Source organism: Diadema antillarum, unplaced genomic scaffold (assembly GCF_040938485.1).
Source record: "Diadema antillarum isolate AM-2024a unplaced genomic scaffold, OU_Dant_1.0 seq00000536_RagTag, whole genome shotgun sequence".
Classification (NCBI taxonomy): Eukaryota; Metazoa; Echinodermata; class Echinoidea; order Diadematoida; family Diadematidae; genus Diadema; species Diadema antillarum.
The window spans coordinates 30,628-51,030 of record NW_027271485.1 but is presented as its reverse complement, the minus strand read 5'-3'; the positions used below and the strand labels follow the sequence as shown (position 1 = coordinate 51,030).

Below are 20,403 nucleotides of genomic sequence, written 5' to 3'. Positions count from 1 at the left end.
ACTTTTTTTTTGTTAACTATTGTTCACATTTTGTATATTTAACAATACTAAACAACGATTATACAGGTTCAAATTTTTACATTGGTTGTTTCTGTCCCTAACTCACATTTTAGAACTTTTTGGAAGCACTAATGCAGGGTTTATCCTTCATCTGCAAAAGGTAAATTATGCCTTTAAATTCTTCAACCAACTTAACATGATGCGAATTTAAATTTGCACTTCAATTCTATTTACAAATAAATCGATTTTGGATGATACGCTGTCTAACTATGTTTTGTTGAGTAATCCACGTTTTACAAGCTGTGCTCTTCGCTAGATTACTCTTTTCCATCTCCAAAAATTTATTTTTCTGTAAAACTTGACAAGTATGTGTTTTGCATGTATCATTCGATGCGTTTAGTACATATTGATTCACCTTTTACTAAACGTGTTTCTGACAAAATATTGAACCAAATGATTTTTTTTAGGTGATGCTTTAAAGTATACTTTGCTTCCCTGGTTGGTTTAAAATAAACTATAATTGAATTGAATTGAATTGAAATCCAATTACACATGACTGTATGTATCCTCAGTGCAGCAATGGCATTGCATTGAGGTTAGCAAACCGTGTAGAAGCCGGTACCGAAATCCAAACGCCGATGTAAAATACGTCACAATGCTTGTGTAGGTCCTACCATGGAAATAAGATTCGCTGACAGAAACATGATTTACGTAACTGCAAACGTGTATATGAGCCCGTCATATGACCTTGATGAAAAGATGCATTCACTTGTGTATCATTGTGTAGAGCATAGACCCTAGAAATCCATCGTATTGGCATAAGAGGATGTACATGCAGATATAAAGTTAATGAATGTGTAAAAGTAGTTTATGTTGTTATAGCATTCATTTCTCTAGGAGTGTATTTTCAAACAGGGCATACCTATTGCTACTGGAAGCTTGTACAGGTTGTGCAAAGTCTGGGACGATAATGAAAAAGTCGCGAGGAACGGGTTAAGTTGGCAAGCAAGCGCTTTCTAATGAATAATTTGAAATTTGAATCAATGTACTATACACGGTACTGAGCTACGCTATGTAGTTCATGCAGACATTATGACACCCATACCGTGTTGATCATTTAGCACTCTGCATGCCAGTTTAATTAATTTCCTCCCCATAGGTTCGTGTGTGTGAAATTTGAGCACATTTAACTTATTGGCACAGAAAGGGTTAAACAATGAGGGTATTACTAGTATACGAATGCAACCGGCATTATGAGTACTGCCACTCAATGTCATAATGGTGGCTTTAATACATTGAGTAAAATCAAGCAAGTAGAAAATGTATAGTTTCATCTAGATTAGCCACACAACATTATTAATTACTGAACGATGACATTGACGGTAACATTATTATGTTAATTAGATAGGATGATGACGTCATTAACTCACAACAGGACAATTTGATGAGGAGGATATGGCATTTATAGTCTTTATTTCATTTGATGAAAGGATGAATTACTTACTGAGGGATTATTAGCATGTCTGTCAGCTATAAAATCTCTTGTTTTATGTCCAATTTCGATGACATTTCTAACATTCTGTGTATATTTCTACCGGTTCCATTTAAGAAACCTTCCTCTCTTACTCCCAATTTAGACAACACTCCTAGAATTCTGTTCTGTCTGACGTTACTTTATACGCTCATCGCAGCCAACATCCTGGTATATAATGGTGTGGTTTGGCATTCTAAATTAATTTTCTCACACGACACGAATCCATTCCGAGTGTCGATTCGGCTTGTAATCAATTTAGACAAAATGGCTGATACCTCCCTTTTGTCCCTCACCTCTCTACATTTCACCACAGCTGTAGCTACATTCAATGATTGGCAGCACGTGTTGCCTAGGGGACGTCATGCAGATGATAAGCAATTCTCTTTCCTGTTTTTTTTTTTTCTTCTTCAACTACCCCTCCCCTTCCCCCTCACACACATAATATACTTACTTACAAAGTGGTAATAGAAAGATGGCCATTTTGTGCAAGCATTAGCATGATTATATGCCTTCTCCTAATCATAAGTGTCACGCACCGATGAAATGTTATGAAAAGAAGCGCTTTTTCAGTCACGATCCCTTCCCTTTCTGCTAATTCTAGCTAACGTGTAGTACATGTATTTCAAAACATCTTGGAGAAAAACGCTTTCCATGAACGAAAAATGCAAGAACAGTCTAAATATACTTGTCTGTTTTTAAGTAAGACTAGTATTCAATTTAAGCCAAAGAGAGAGAGAGAGAGAGAGAGAGGAAAATAATTGTAACAGTAACGGTGTGACTTGCTTTGTGTCCAAAGTTCATTTTGTTGTTGATGATGTCATTTCTGAAAGGATCTTTGAAAAGAACGAGTATACTACCTTCTTTCTGCTTTATATTTTCATTTGTTTTTATTCATTCATCATTGTATGTATTTATTCATCTATTTAATCATTTATCAATCATTTTATTAATTTATTTATTTATTTGTTATCTAGCCATTCATTTATCTTTTATTCATTCATGTATTCATTCATTCATTTATCTATTTATCTATTCTATTTTCTTCATTTATATATCTTGTTTTTGCCTGAACATGTCGAGCTAAACTTACCAAATAAACGTTTTGTGGCTTTAAGTCTGCAATGACCATGACCCGACGTCCCAGCTATGTCAGAGCCATCCAGGAAACTTGTTCTCCTTGTCAAGGAAATTCTAGACAGCGTAACCAACCTATACAATATTCACGGTCAACTATCCACCTCTTTAAATAATGCCACTGGCGAGGACAAAACGATTTAACGAGCGGCGCGTTATTTTAAGTCGCATTCTTATCGCCGATTGATCGGCGTGCATGTGCCTGTGTTTACGGCATCTTTGGTTTACAGCAAGGCGCGACCTCGTGTACAGTCGTATCCTTGCAGAGTGCAACCTGTATAATTTATATTATCAAGGAGTATAGCTCAGAGGTCAGTAGCCCCAAAAGTTATACCCCTCTCGAGTTTTAAGGCATAATTTACCATTTGCAGATGAAACAAAAACCCAGCTCTAGTGCTTCAATTTAGTTCTAAAATGTGAGTTAGGGATAGAAACAACCAATGTAAAAATGTTCATCAGTATAATCAATGTTGAGTATTGTAAAATAAGAAAAAAATGTGTGAACAATAGTTATAATCGATTTATTTCTAGAACAAAAAGACTAAAGTGATGGTTTATTGAGGAAAATAGTGCGAAATTTTTACATTGTAGGATGTTTTGTGATACAACTAGCCTACACATATGCATCAAATGTGATTAAACTCGAACATTTTTTTTTTTAAATTACTGCTCCCAATGGTAAACAGTACCTTTGTCTGACGTGTGGTGGCGTATCAACACATCTACATCTAATCTATTTGAGTTGTTAGAATGCGAATTGCAGCATTACCTGTACTTTTCCATAGTTGATCCGAAGTTCAAATTCTTCCTTATCAGAACATTTGACAATTGATATGCATAGGATTGTGTCGATTCATGCAATCGCATTGATATTGAGATAATTCGCACTTTCTATTACAAACCGTATTTTGCTGCGGCATGTCAGGTGGAACTCAGGGGAATATGAATGACTGTATATAATTATATCAGTCAATAGTATCGTTGCCGTAAGTTTAATACATAGGGACACTCTCTGAAAGGAAAATTCAACCTAAATTTATATGAGTCCCTCTGTGAAAAATCAGTATAGAAGAACAAAACAAAGAAGTTACAGAAATCGACCTAATATAGGTATTCTTTCAAAAGTAAGAAATTTGTGTAAAATTTCGGAAAACTATGTGTATCTATAGATTCGAAGGTACGTAGAGTTCAAGATGATACAATAGTTGAATGATGTGAAGCAAGAGTAATGAGAATTCCACATTTTATTTTCATTTTCGTGGCGTTTTGAAAGAGCAAATACCTTCTTTAGAATTTGCAGGGGTATAGCATTACCCCCATCATAAAGTCAATAACAAGTCGAGGAAAATGTGTACATTTGGGGACATGATAACTGATTCTTCATGACCGCGCGTATAGTCCTATGCCATTACCCCCAAAATCCGATATTTGTGGGTAATATATGAGGCTCAAACCATTTTTACTGACATACTTATCATAAGTAGGTAATTTAGCAACCATGCATATGATCTCCTCTATGTCCTCCCCTTGAATTCTTCATGTGTTCACTTCTATAATCTGTTAATGTATTAGACACCTGATATTCTTTTATTAGTATCAGTTTTAGGAAGAACTGTAAGTAAAGGAACAGAAGCCACGGTGTGCACCTTAAAGGCATTGTTTACCATTTGTAGGTGAAATAACAACCAGCTTTAGTGCATTAAAATATAGTTCTAAAATGTACAACATGTGAATAATAATTATAATAAACAAAATTTCAAGACTAAACCGTTCACAGTTATGGTTTATTGAGAAAAATATTTATATATCCTTATATTTCAGGGTTTATTGCGAAATGTTGGTAGGTTTTGTTTTGTTATACACCTGACCTACACATACTCGTATGGATCAAATGTGACAGCTCGACCATTTTTTTTTAAAATTAGTGCTCCCAATGGTAATCAGTACCTTTAATCAGGAATTAGTGGAATGCATATACTCCATTCTCGTGACATCACCAACATTGAGAGTGTTGTCATTGTCGTTAACCTACAGCCTTTGGGATGCGTCACGTGCATCATCGTGATAAGCTCATTTTTATAGCCATAATGCCAATCTTGTTGAAAAATATGGAGCACGCCACCACACGTCAATATACATTATCTGAGAGAAGTGTGGTCTCTAACGAAAGTGGCAGGACCAGTGATGCTATTAGACGCTCATTTTAAATCGAAGAGTTATTCTACACTGCATCTTTGTATGAAAGTGCATTTGTTCTTGTATTTCAACACTCGTGTTTAATTATTGTATTTTCAGTATAAACATTGTTCAAATATTATTTTTCTTTGTCGTCTTAAAATTATACTTTAAACTGATTTCGACTAAGATGCGTCAGTATCCCACATGTACAAGCTTTACCTAAAATGCAAAAAGGATAGGAACTCGGCAATTTCCCAAGCAGCAAATTAGCTTCTTCAGGTAAATATGAATTTAAACCCTCGTTATCCAAAAATCTTTTAGCGTATTCTTTAAACTTATGCACTATAGCTTTTATCGAAAATTGCCTAACGCTGGTATTCATGTAATAGGCGGCCGCTGGTAACTCTCACCAACAGGTTCGATGGTTTATGAAGTGCCAACCAAAAGGATTTAGTTATCACCTATTGTTTGAAAGTATAGTAAAATAACGAGAACAAAAAAAAAGAAGAACTATAATTCACGGCGTCGACTATAAGCGATGTCGACCTGCGCGAAGTTTATACTACCTTACATTCAATCTATTAACTTCGGAGTTATCTTCTGAAGATTTGAAACTGTAAGCTATGTAAAAATTCAAATCTTACCAGGCTATACTTTATCAAAAACACTTTCTCGATAGTCATTTCCTGCTGGTGTATATATCCAGCACTGCAAGCAGAAAATAACACTTCTTACTCATCCTGCTATACACTTTCAGAGCGACTCTGTATCACGTTTGAATCGTGCGAATATGGTGTAGACGAAAGAGGGGTAGCTGGTGATTAGCCATGTCACATGGGATCAATTACTCTTCCACGCCTTTAAGATGGTGTTACCATGGTAACGTAGTCCCGGAAGTACCGCATCTTCTCATCCTGAAGACATCATGATCCATGCAGCATGCCAAACGAAGTCAGGCGGTATGCAGTGATGACGCACGTGCGACGTCTACTAAAGGGCAGTGATACACCGGGCAGCGTTAGAGACAGCACGTACACCTGCGTTTCGTAACTTTCTCAAGTGCACACGCACACGCACACACACACACACACACACTCACACATGAATGTACAAGCAGACGCACTCCATCACCCAATTTACTGCAGCTGCAAACCATACTGGTATAAAGCACCAAAGATTCATCATTTGAAAGTTTTTGTCTCTATTAGCATCGTATCAACGCAAATATACAGAGAAATTATAGAAAAAACCCGAAATTTAACCTTTCTGTTTAAAGATAAGCCGAACTGAGTTTATGCAGTAGCTACCGGCACGCACGGAATACACCTGTTCAACTATAGTAATGGCGTACAGAAAATCTTCTCCGTGCCACTGCCACTTTTTATAAGAGTAACTCATGTCGTCAGACAAAACGGACAAACAGCAAACACCCCATCGAGAAAATACGAAAGGGTAATTCAATTCAATATATTTCAGTAAATGAATATATGTATATATATATATATATATATATATATATACATAATACAAAGGTAATTGTATGCCAAGATTGTTGCAAGAATTATACAAAAGTCAATGTATATTATGATACGCGGTCCACGCATACAAAATATCACCGAAGCTGCCAACCCGTGCCCCAAACCTTTATTATTCATTGGCTCTGTTTTTAAACAAAAGCGCATTGACATTTCGTTATAAGTACAGTGACTCCAAGATCGTGTCATCAAACCTAGGACTCTTAATAATCGTGTACTGACTCTCCTGGTGCGTGTGTTGAAAGATGGTATCGTCGAACCAAGAAGTAATCGAACTTCTTTGTCAATCATTACCTGTGAACTCGGTTTAGTGTTTTTTGTCACAAAGCATTCCTTCAAACAGCTTGGAGATACCCGGAATTGATCTTCCAAGCTAAGGATTCCGGAATATAAAAGCTAAATGAGCATGAATGGATGAGACTTGTCACAAAGTTCTTTTTACTTTCAAATTGAAACCGTTTTGCACGTTTACTTGTCCTTTTTTAAATTCTGATGAAGAGTTTGTAGATTTGTTATATAAATTGTATTGAAAACGGAATGCAGAAATATAGCTGAACTGAAATTAATTACATCTTCAACAAAGTATGACTCTACAGTATTAGTGTCATTGATCATAGATAAGATTATAGATTGTAGGCTAGTTTCACATAATGTCCTCCCATCGAGTTAAGCTTCACTTTTCGAATTTAAGTCGCGTAAGACCATTTTTACTCATATATACTTCAACGATTATACTTTGGGCAGCGACACTGGCCTATAAATTGCGTCATAGTTCAGTGGCTAAGACGGCGTACTCTCAGTTAACTCTAAGGTCCCTCGAATCCGTTTGAAGCAATGGTATACTCAGAATAGTGTTCAAGGGCAAGACATTTCATCCTATTTGTCTAGTCCTTTGGTGGGTTGCTTGCCATTCGAGTATTTGATATGGGAGTCAGAAAATGTAATCAATTTTATGTACAGTCCGAGAAAAACAGGCTTTCCTTTGCAATCCAGAAAACTTAACCAACCTTATCCTAGCAGCATTCTAATAACAGATTAACACCAGTATAACTGGATCCGACTCAAATTTGAACATTAGAAGATAATCACTACTGAAATGACGGATTTCCGCATGATATATTAAGGGGTTCAATATTCAATTAAGTTTATGTTTCGCATCCCACACCCGCTTTTCCTATACAAAATGTCGACATGATTCTATACAAAATCAACATAAATTATTATGTAGTACAAGCAAAACGTTGAAAGTATAAAGACATATTGAGCAATTTATGAGATTGTTTCTTGTACATTCTGTCGAATAAAAGTGAAAAATAATAAAGTTCGAATTTGAATTTGAATTTGAATGTCAGGTTGAAGTACGTTAAAAGGGAGCAGTTACATTTTTGAGTAAAGTTTACAGAAAATAACTGGAATGTATGGAGCCATATTCATAAGCATAAATTGACTATGAAGACATGATCTATGGGTATTCAAGAAGGCTACAAGTTTGGCGGGTTATCAGTTGGCTTTCCCTATACTCTCTTTTCTTTTCTTTTCCTCCCCCACTCACTCTTTCTCCCCCTTCCCTCTTTCCCCTTCCTCCTCCTCTTCCCTCTCCTGCTCTCCCTCCTTACACACTCTCTCCTCTCCTTCTCCCTCGTCTATGACTATCTCTTCCTACACTCAAATGGACTGCACTGCATTCAAAAATTATGATACATGAACATGAAATATTAACGAGCAGCTCACGATCATTAATTTTTGTTCAAGACTATCGATGATTACCTGCTGTTATGACAAGAATGAGACAATAATCCATCCATGACTGATGTTTTGCATTAGGTTAATGTGCTTGGTTGATTAAATTACGAAGGCTATTGTAATCATAATCACTTAATACTATTCGAGGTCTAGTTTGTATTCTATAGCTATTGCTGTTGGGCGTAAACCTTGCGACAAACCATTTGTTTTTCTGCAGGTTGTTTGCTTGGATCGATCGATTGTTATTGTGAATATAGATTAAGCGAAGTATAGAAAAAAAGAGGAAGATGATGAATCCAGTAAGCTGCAGGTTTCCACGCGTTCCATCCAACAACGTCCAATGTTGTTTCGAGCTATTAAAAGCACCCGTAACAACGGAAGCTAAAATCATAAGTTGCTTTCTATCGAGGAACATTGTGTCGAGGCATACATGATTCGTTAACTATTGTACCATAGGAGATTAGGAGGGTCTGTTTCGTTTCATTTCTTTTATTTTTTTCCATATCCAAATGATACAAAATAATTGAAAAGTAGCATAATCGATTTGTACAACGTGTACAAGGTGAAATGCCATGAAACACTGACACAAATGCAAACAATAACAATACAAAAGTACAGTCATGATAGTACATGTACAGCTGCACCTACAAACACATATAGATACACGTGATTTACATACTAGTAGTTGATCATCATGAATTCACCGTGAGTTTAAATAGCCCTCGCTAGTATAAAGGAATATGGGTGGATATGGAGGGAACTTTCACAAAAAGCAGTGCTTGTACAATTAGCAAGTTCCCTGAGTTAAAAAGAAAAAAAAAAAAGTCTTTGCATACGTGCGTACATAAACAAAGAGTCATTAGCTCTTCATCCAGCTTTAATGTTACATTGTATTCTACATCCCAAAGCAGGTCCATAAATATAATTCTATTAACATTATCAATGTTGTGTTGTTGCAGTATCTGTGTGACGCATATCAAAATGTCAGACTGTTGTCAAGGGTGTTGCAGTGTTGCATAGCGCCACCTATGCACGTTGACTGAAGTTTATAGACTATATACCAATTCGTAATTGGAACTGTAATGTTTGACCTAATCCATCATACCTTACCGCACGATGTTGCCGATTTCTGTCTTAAAATTGAGCATGATTATGAAATAAGGTTTAAAAAAATAAATCATAAACCAACAAAAATCAGATCTGAAACTGGTAAACGCTCCATGTCATATGCGGGCAGTGTAGTTTGGAGAGGATTTCCACAGGATGTAAAAAAGATGAACACCCGTAACGCTTTCTGGAAATCATTACGAAAGTATCTCTTATCAAATAGTGTAGAAATGATCCTCTATATGAAAACCTGTAAATATGTACTATATCATTGCTTCTGTGAATATTGTAAATACGTTCTATAATCTACTGAGCATATTATTGAAAGGACTGGCCTCGACTAGCCTGCACGCTATTGCCGGTTCTTTTTGACAAAATTGTACTTTAACTATTGACTGTTTTGACTATGTTGACAATGTTTGTTTGGTAAATAAACTTCTTTTCATATCAATTTTATTTCATTTTATTTCAAGTTAGATCGCACAACAAAATATGGTCATTTCAGTTTTTTTGAACAGTTATTCTAGTTTAGGTGTTAATGTTGTTGGAACGTGCATAAAGGAACTCGAGATCTCTCTCTCTCTCTCTCTCTCTCTCTCTATATATATATATATATATATATTGACAGCAAATCTTGCACATTAGTAGACGTGGCTGGTGTTGGGTAGCACCCCTTTAATCATCGAGCTTTCGGGCGAAAAGCCCTTCTTCAGGATCTATACAGTCAATGACAACAACGTATAAATAAAATCAACCTAGGTATAAAATCATACTAAACTCAACTAGCCTCATATACTATACATTTCAAAATATACTCAACATAAAACATACCTCAATTCAGCGCATTTTATAACAAAAAACAAATCAACATACTATTACTAAATACAATGGCAAAACAAAACTTACTGTGTTGGTGCTGAGTGTGGTCTTGTAGTGTTGTCTGTGTGAAGATTGTGGTCGGGTATCTACCTACATGAGTAATTGTAGAAATAAATGTAAGTATGTATGTATGTTTGTATATATATTATGTTTTGCAGTTGATTACTTGAATTATGGGAAAGTATTGAATAGATGTATGAGGGTGTATTATATAGAGATAGATGAGAAGAGTTTAATTGAATGTTAGTGTATATAAATATGTTATTTTTTAGATTATTACAATATTTGTTAGATTAACTGAATGTTAGTATATGATAAATATGTTATTGTTTGAGAAGGTTAGAATAATTTTTAGTTAGATAGAATTAGTGATTGATGTAAATGTAGGTAGATATATAATAGGTAATGTAATAATGATATATGTATTTTGGGAAAGTTGAACTGTAGTTAAAGTAACGTGGTTGTAAGTATGTAAGTATTTGGATAAATAGATTCATGTGTATAAATTATATTATGTATGCGGATATGTATGTTTGTATGTATTACAAGAGGTGTATTAATATGTAGAAATTGTAATGGTAATTTGGAAGTTTTTCTGTATTGTTGGATGGTGAAAATTTTTGAGTATTGGTAGTTTTTGATTGATTATTGAGAACGAGCCTTAGTACAGGACGCCCCCCCCCCCCCATATACACAAATACGTATAAGATACACCCGACCACAATCTTCACACAGACAACACTACAAGACCACACTCAGCACCAACACAGTAAGTTTTGTTTTGCCATTGTATTTAGTAATAGTATGTTGATTTGTTTTTTGTTATAAAATGCGCTGAATTGAGGTATGTTTTATGTTGAGTATATTTTGAAATGTATAGTATATGAGGCTAGTTGAGTTTAGTATGATTTTATACCTAGGTTGATTTTATTTATACGTTGTTGTCATTGACTGTATAGATCCTGAAGAAGGGCTTTTCGCCCGAAAGCTCGATGATTAAAGGGGTGCTACCCAACACCAGCCACGTCTACTAATGTGCAAGATTTGCTGTCAATAGATTTACTGTTCTTGCACCGCCCGCCATGTTGTGGTTAAGTCTTTTGATGCCAGTATATATATATATATATATATATATATATATATATATATACTCTCAGCAAAAAAAGAAAGTAAACGCTTTTTCAAGTTTGGATTTCTCATAGAATATTTTGCTGAAAGCTAATGTATTGTATACCATATTGAAGGTAATTTAGTTGGCTATCGACCTGGTAGGTCAATAAAAAGGGAAATCTAACGCATGAGTGAGCACCATTGTTTTTCTCTTCCGGGGCACAAAAGTAAAAATTGCAAAACTGAACAAGTTGTCATTCATGCGTATGTGCTCTCCCATAGAACAATAAGAACAAACAACAAATTTCACGCAAAAAGAAACATGAATTAAGTTTCAAAAACAAACCTTTGATCTCTATGATATCTTTAAAGCCCAAATGACCAATGAAGGCTAAAAATAATGGAGGAAAATAACGCTTCTGTCAAGTCTAAATTCAAATGAAATAAGAGAAGAAGTAACAATTAACAAAAATGGCAGAAATTTGGGCTTTTTTTTCAAATTAGGAAATTGTAAATAATGTTTGGTTCTTGAAATTGTCACATGGATTTTAAATCACTAGATTAAAAGAAATAAATAAAGAAATTCCGCTCATTTAATCATCTTTATGCTTTTTATTTCCTATGTCATTTGAAGTTTGACTTGACAGAAAATTCTTATTTTTCCCCTTTAGTTTCCCACTTTGTTTTTCTTAGAGGTAATAAACAAATAAAGAGAACAAAAATTTATTTTTCCTATTTCATTCATGTCTCTCATTGTGTTAAACTGGTCTTTTGTTGTCAATGTTATCGTGAAGGGCATTTGCGAATGAATGAAAACATGTCAATTTTTGCAATTTTTAATTTTGTGCCTTGGAGGACAAAAACGAATGTGCTCACTCATGCGTAAAGTTTTATTTTTGATTAACCTATGAGCTTAATAGCCAATTAAATTATCTTTAATATGGTATATGATACATTGATTTTCATCGAAATCTTCTAGAAAAAATATGACCTCGAAAAAGTGTTTACTTTCTTTTTTTTTGCTGAGTTTATAAAGATAGCACATTACATTCAGAATAAAATCCCCTTTAGTTACCTTTCATACAGATTTCATAACCACCACCAGCAATTTTTGTTACTTAATGATTACTCAGCAAATACGTATACATTCACGACAAAGGCATTCTAAGATTGCTCTCTTTCACGCAACAGTGTTTAAAAGCACCTTGATTGCATAAAGATGCATGCTGGTGATAAAGAGGCAAAATACAACATGAAGTATTTACATATTCCTATCTAAGGAGATGCTGGTGCATCAAGAAGTGAGCATCCCGCGTGAGTTCAACCTTTATGGCATGAATATTACCAGCGCTTGACGGAAGGACTGAAAATGATATACTGCTAGTGGATGCTACTATACTGCGTCTTTTGGTGATTAGTCTTCCTGTATACAACCCTCTTAACTGATGTAGTACGATGTCCTTGCAATTATCATCACCCTGACATTGCCAGGTACGAATCCACATGTTTAAATTGATTTACATTTAATACATCATAGAGATATCGAGAGGATAATTCTTGTCTCGGACAAATTGTATCAAAGCGATGGTACAATTTTAGTTGAGATAGGTATTCACGTTAAAAGTTGTTGCGAGATAAGCAGAAACCGCTTTTATGAAATATTAAAGAGCAAACAATTCGAGGAGGAATTCAAAGCTTATTTGATGAAATCGGTTTTGAAATTGCAAAGATATTTAAAAAAACCAAATTTGTCCTAACAAAAGGTGGGATCCACCTTTTGATATAATAGAACCGCTTTGTTTTATTTTTTTATATTTTCGCCATTTCAAAACCGATTTTCATCAAATAAGCTTTGAATTCCCTTTAGATTTTTTTTCAATTAAACCGAGCATGTATTACTTTCTTTTCTGTAAATATTTCTTTTACTTTTTTTTTCTTTTTTTTTACTTTTGCTCTGATTTGTCTCATCTAATTGTATTTTGCATATTTGTTTCATTTACATGTGTATATGTTTTGAAAAAAAAGTATGTCTGCTGAAATAAATAAATGAAATGAAATGAAATGAAATGAAATGAGAATTGTATGCGCTTTAATACTTCATAAAGATGGGTTCTGATTAATCATGTTCTCTTTTTCTTTTTCTTTTTTGATAGAAATAAATAAACTATTGAATTGAATTGAATCTATTATCTCGCAAAAAGTTTAAACCTGAATCTCCATCTCACCCAAACTATACTATCCTAACATGTCTTGTCGACGATGTATTAGCCAAACACCAGGCCTCTCATGTGGTCACTGAATCATGTCTTGTAGGTCGTGTTTGGTCAGGTTGAAGAGCTGCAGCAGTGAGGCGTGGAGGCTGAAGTGCCCTCGGAACTCCTGTTTCATACGAGAAGTGTACAGTTACAATACTACGGCATTAATATCAGTTCATTTGAACCAAATTTAGTACATTTAGAGTTTAGTCAGAGTAGATGCGGAATGCATGTTATATTTTGTTGTCATGTATACCCTTATTTATCATCGATTTTATCTGTTTTTACTTATTTACTCTGTACCAGCTTTAAACGCTCGGCGTTGAAGAAAACATTGAAAGAAACAACTTTTATGAATCCCCCAGGAAATATTATGTATCCACGAAGAGACACTATCAATTCGAAATCATTCCCTTATTTGGTGTCATTAAATCACCTGGTCTGAATTCTATCTATTCTCCTTTTTTTCCTTCACAAACACTGAGTGTTAGGGGCTTATAGAGTCAAACAAGCTTGCTTTCATTGTTCATATAGGTCCCGTCATTCTTCTCTTTGTACAACCCGATTTCGATTTCGGCTAGTTATCGTTAGGCCTATAATCGTGCACTGTGTATATGATGTATGTATATTTTTGTTTGCTTGTATATTATTGACGAGGTACAAGAACTTGCGCTATTACTTTTGATGTAATATTGATATATGAGAAGTATGAAATAGATTGAATTTGAACTTGAACTTGAACTCATCGAGGTTTCAAAGTTTGAATACCTTTGTTACCGTGGCGCAAGCACTGAACAATTTTGTTTGGCGTACTCTGGGAAGACCTGCCACGTCGTTGCAAAAGCAGGCCACCATACGTGTTTGGAGTGAGTAATCCCCGAAGTAAGGTTGTTGCTTTGAAGTCTGATGATTATGAGATGGTACAGAGTATGAATAAGTATATAGAACTGTTACAAGTGAATAAATAATGGAGCTTGAAGAGCACAAACCTCCCCTACATGCAGTTCAGCCAAACGTCTCGCATCCATAGCAGGCCCTACATGTGTTATATTTTTACGAACAGTACTAAACATGTTAATTTTATCATTCTAGGTCGCAAGATTTAGAGTATTGTTAGGATTCGGATCAAATTTTTAGTCGTCACAAAATTTTCGATGAGGTCCCCCGATTTCTTTTTTTTTTAACCACACATCTTGGGATTTTTTAGGAGCCGTGTTGGAAAACCATGAAAGTCCCCTATTGCGTAATGACGATCATTCCATTATTTAGAAAAATCTTGGGTCAAGACGGTGAAGGAGATCGTGAACTAAAACTTATCAATTATTTCTTAGTCAATTTCAGAACACCCTCGAAACTTTCTTCAAACTCTGATAAGCAATTCGTGTGTAACGTAGCAATGGCACATAGGTAACACGCAAATTCACCAAAAAAACCTAACCCGCTGGTGAACATTTTCCGGAGAACTTAAGCAGTTGAGCACTATCCGTTACAATCATGGTGTAATGATTTTTTTTCACCTCCGTTCATGATGTTTATATTCCATTTTTTTAGTCGCCAATGCCATGAATTATTCTACTGTGAAAGTCTTTAGTACTCTATGATATTGTTTGATTACTTGTATACTACCATTTTCGATATCTTTTACGTTACCAGTTAAGTGTGCAATATCCAAATGAGGACAAATCTTCATTTTAATTTCATGGTAAATTTCAGAATTATCAGGATGATCATTTCAAGACCCCCAGGAAAACCCTTTTCTTCTTTAGCATTAGCAACACAACTTAGAGTTGCCGTAACAAACATAGAGGCACCAAGGCAGACGAACCTCTGGAGGGGGCTCGTCTCTCGTGGCGTGGTAGATGGCATCAACGAGCACGTTCAGGCATTGGTCCGCTGGGCCTGACCTCGGCATGTCGAACAGAGAAGGGATGCTGGAGAGAAGCCGCACCCAGAAATGTCTCAAGCTGGAGGGAATCATGAAGAACGTTTGAAATTGAAACACATGAAATGTAAGTATGCACGATACTATAGAATTCTGAAAACACTGTTTGGCTCTGACAGTTATCGAAGGCATATTTGATGATATTGCAGGGGGGGGGGGAGTGGAATTGTGCCAAACAGAGAATAGACAAATCAAATCAAATCAAATCAAGGTGATCATCCACTAAAGGTTGTTTTTTTCCCTATAACATAACATGGTGAATGCCATGATATTTTAACATTGTTACCAGCCGTCAAATGTGAAATGTCACTAAAACAAATCCAACGAAATATCTATAAGTAAGATTATTGACCTATTGTAAAACTCTGAAGGCTGATATACTAACTTATAAGTTGATAATTATGTAATTCATGAATATCGAATGTTATACAAGAATAGTAATGAGTCACTTTTTCGTCGTCGTCTCCGTCGTAGGTGGCGGCATCAACAATTTGGTGTACTCTCAATAACTTTCTACAGCGGTGAACTATGACCACCAAGCTCGCACCACAGGTACAGTCCCTATGAATGTCAATCAAGTTTGAATATGGGTGGAGTCCGACAAGGCCGAAAGTCTAAAGGTCAATAAACTTGCCCTGGTACTTGCCCTTGACGGATCTTGAGATGCCCTCACCTTCTAGAGTAATTCACAAATTTTACAAGCTATGCTTTTCTTGTGAATTCCTCTTTTCCATGTAAAGTTATAAATTAAGATTGCATTGCTTACTTGTTTATTTATCCAAATCAGAGTGGATATCATTATGATAATTGTATTCATGTTCTGTTGAAAATTACGTGATTGAAAGTTCCTTTTGATGTTGGTATGTACTCATGTAAAGCGTTATGTATATTACTTTGTATTACTTTATATGGAAATAAAATCATTTGCATTGAATTGAATCAAATTAAATTGATATCAAAGCACTGTACTCTGTGGTGTACTTGCCGGCCAAGTTTTAATTTATGTGAAGTTTGACAAGTTCCAAAGTCAACATGATATGGTTGATGAACTTTACCTGATGTAGTACACCTACATACACGCACATCACACCCAACGCAATTTTGACTTATACAATTTTTACAGAGTAATATTTCCTCCACTGATATACGTGTCTCTGACAATGATTTCGATATTTTATTGTTGTACACGTATATCTCTTGTATATCATATCTATGTATCTATGTTATATGTGCTCTGTATGTATGCATTCTATGTATGTACCGATGTAGTGTGTATGCATGCAAACAACAAAAATTTCCAGGAATAGAAGATAGAACGAACTGCGTTGAATTGAATTGAAGTCACAAGGAAAAAGGGTTTTGAAGATGAGAGCCCATACATGTACAGTGAGTTGCCCTTTACACACTAAAAAATAAAGGTTCAAATTTGCACCCTATTTGTCTCTATAGCAGTACCCTGTGGTGCACAATTGCACCTTTTATCATGCAAGTAGAAAATTAAATCTCTTAATATTTATATTCGTACCTACAAAGTTGCAGACATATCCATCAGAGTATAAGTTTGATCTTACGAGTAAAACCTTGGTAGTCGTGGTCCAAATTTTCAATTCGCAATGTATTAATGTTTATGGTGCATATTTGCACCCTTGATTAGCACAAAACTGAGGGCGCAAATTCGCACCCCCTGCAGGTTCAAAATTCAGCGTATTATTGGGGTGCAATTTTGCACCCTTTAGGGTGGTTGTATAGCGACAATTTTGGGGTTCAAGTTTTAACCCGTACTTCTTAGTGTGTACGTGTGGAAGAAAAGAAAGGATCTAAAACTCCATGGCACCGACTATGTAAAAACAACAAACAGTAGATCGACAAATTAAGATCGGACGTACTTGATCATACAATCAATGAAAGCATGCAAAGTAATGCCTCACTGTTGGTTTAAAGGGGCATTCCGGACGATTTTCATAATTCAACATCACGTAGTACATAAATCAACAGCTTCATGTACAGATTTGTGGAATTTATTGTGGTTCTTGAGGAAAGAAACAGTACTTTGAAAAACCTTAAACAAAATACACTGAACAAAGATGATGACATATAGGCATGATAGGAGCCTCACATATTTCAGAAATGTAGCAGTGTCATTCTACAATACCGCTTGCTTGCAAGTTCACCTTTGTATAAGCTTTGCATGCCTTCTTCCTTTGTTCTGCTTCCTTGAGCCCCAGCTCATGCTTCTTACGGTGAGGCTGCCATGTCATCATCCTTGTTCATTGCAATTTGTTATAAATTTCGAAAACATTCTTATTCTTCATCCCAATCATTATAAATTCTGAAACTCTGTACCCAGCATGCCCAGTATAACTAATTCATATTTGTTCAAATGTAAAAATCTGAAAATCATCCGGAGGTCTCCTTTAATTTCTGTAGGGTTTTTTTACGTACACTTTCAATGAAAAGGAAGTTGACCCAAATGCATACCCTAAAGTTACTTTAAGAGCAACCCATGTCACCGCTGGGTGTGCCATGCAGGGTAGCAATAATAAAGAATTTGATATATATTATGTCTTGTTATACACACTGTTAACGTTTTCATTACCAATTTCTTTTCCATCTTTCTGCCATGCCGTTTTTCGCGCCAACTGCATATTCTCTTGCAAGCTCGTCAAAGGTGTCGAAGAGATGTTTGACCGGAAGCGCATATTTTTGTGGGAACTTAAACATCGATTCCAAAATGTTCGTCATGTATGGACTGACCGCAGCCTGTGATGGGCGAGAATTTCTCATTAATCTTTTTCATTCTTTGAGGTAATTATTATTCTTTGAAGCAATGATGATGATAATTACAATGACAGGAATAATAGTGAAAAGAGTGATCACAATTCTGTAAATTGTACGGCTATCACAAATTATGACAAAATCACATCAGTAACTGGGTAAACTACGAACATGAACATACACGTGTATAAAAGGAGTACCTTTGTAGTCAGCATGTGGGGTATAGCGAGATCTCTATCCAGCCCAGCGTGCCCCTGTGTGAGGTTGACTGGAGTCGCAGTGTCATCCATCTTCAGCTGTGGGGATTCCTTTTAATGACAGATAATCATTTAATTGCAACTTCCACGACGTAACCTCAACTTTACAATGTTGTTTAAAGCAAATGTGTGTATTGATATACTCTTGTGAAAAAAGAAAACAAGAAACTGTATTTTTTACAACGCTGTTTTCACCAACAGGGAATGATTTCATCCGTTATTTTCTTTTAATCTCTCTCCTTAGTTAGGTGAGACATTATATCACACAAAGTAACAAATTTATCTAAAGTTACATTCAATTTGTCATTCCGGCAATGGCTACTAAAATTTACTTAATTATACTACAACAAGATTTATGCGCCACAAACTTCCCTGTGTATCCGAGACCCAAGGAGAAATATGTTGATACGTTCCAAGATGAAGTTGAAGTTAAAGCGAACAATATATCTTGATGTGACTTTGCATCGTGACCATCATAAAGCTTTACGGAAATTAAATGTTCAATTAGTCACACCGGAAGAATGTGAACCCCTTGCCTTTAGGTGCGTTGCTCCGGGTTTGCTCTGTTTTGGGGCCGACGTGTCAGGGGTAGTTGAAGTCTTATTTGCTGTTGAATTTTCGTCTGAGAGATAAAGGGAAAATGAAACAGACCTTGCGTGAGAATTTGAGAGTATTTACAGTCGACTGGAAGCAAGAATCAAAATAAGTCAAGATTATATTATTCATCAAAAGAATCACTTTCAAGGATCAAATAAATTGATCATGATGGATGTTAACTTTCGGTTCATGCTGATCTGATGAAATCGATATGTTTACGAATTTTATGATAAATACTTTCATAAATTGACTACATGAAAGTGAACAAGGTAGAGAACGCTAATCTTACATTTATTTGACAAAATACCGGAGGAAACAAGTTGCAAATATCCACTGGAATCAGTCTTAGCCTCGCCCTTTGGTCTGATGGTAATTCGACATCCATGATCCAACTTGTAAAAGAGAAATGCGATGTTCTGATGAGATTTTCTCGATAGTACTGCACTTGATCTAAGATGCGATACGCACATAATCAAACTATTTATGTTAGTCATAAGAAAGACAACATATAGAATGGAAATATTCATAGGCATCTTGAACATGTTTTCATGATGTATCTGGCATTCCTTATGTCAATGCAAGTAGATCACTCTTTTCCATCACTTTATTTACTCGTTGCTACCATTGCCAAGTGTGCATTGCTTTCTCGTTACATGATTATCCGTGCATATATTTTGTATTATATTCTATGACTTGTGCATTACTTTTCACCGATATGAATTGAAAAATGTACACTTTGTCTTATGTACTATTTGATGGAAATAGAGTTGTACCTGTATACTAGTAATCAAATTAAAGATGAAAACACAATTATCGCCCCTAAAAATTCAGAGGCATATTTAACCGATGCTCGTGCTATAGTTCCTTCTTGCATCGGTATCTACAACATCACGCACATGTCATTATAACTATAAACTGAATATTGGATTGTCCTTTGTCTTGCCCTGATGTGTCAATGAGAAGGAAACTAAAACACACTATATGAGATGCCAACACGTTAAGACGGCTTGGCCTGCCATCACGAAATGCTTTTGTGCTTACCCCGTACGTCTTTACAGTATTCATTCTCCCCGAAACATGACCGTCAATTCCCTCGTCTTCGTCTCGCAAGATCAGGTATGTCCCGACGTCTTTCAGCCAGACTTTGAAAGTGAAATAGTTATTACTGACGACAAAATTCTACTGAAATCGAGTCCCGAGAGAGGATACAGAACGGAACTCAATGTTTTTCACTTTATTCCACACAGGATTTTAATAGTAAAACTTTCTAGTCAAGCTTCACATTTTAACCCAACACACTTCCTTTCTCATTCTTGCGATAGCTCGCTTTCGCCATTGTTTCATGTTCGTAAGGAAG

The 20,403-nt window shown here is 35.6% G+C and overlaps 1 long non-coding RNA gene across 1 annotated transcript; it reads right to left on the bottom strand.

Moving 5' to 3' along the window:
- Positions 1 to 18,116: 18,116 nt before the first annotated feature.
- LOC139734622 (uncharacterized) lies at positions 18,117 to 20,181 on the bottom strand. Its single transcript, XR_011711167.1, has 5 exons — positions 20,088 to 20,181; positions 19,336 to 19,438; positions 18,986 to 19,071; positions 18,393 to 18,500; positions 18,117 to 18,177 (listed from the first exon to the last, which is right to left on the bottom strand). It is a non-coding gene; the product is annotated as an uncharacterized lncRNA (long non-coding RNA).
- Between the last annotated feature and the right edge of the window lie 222 nt (positions 20,182 to 20,403).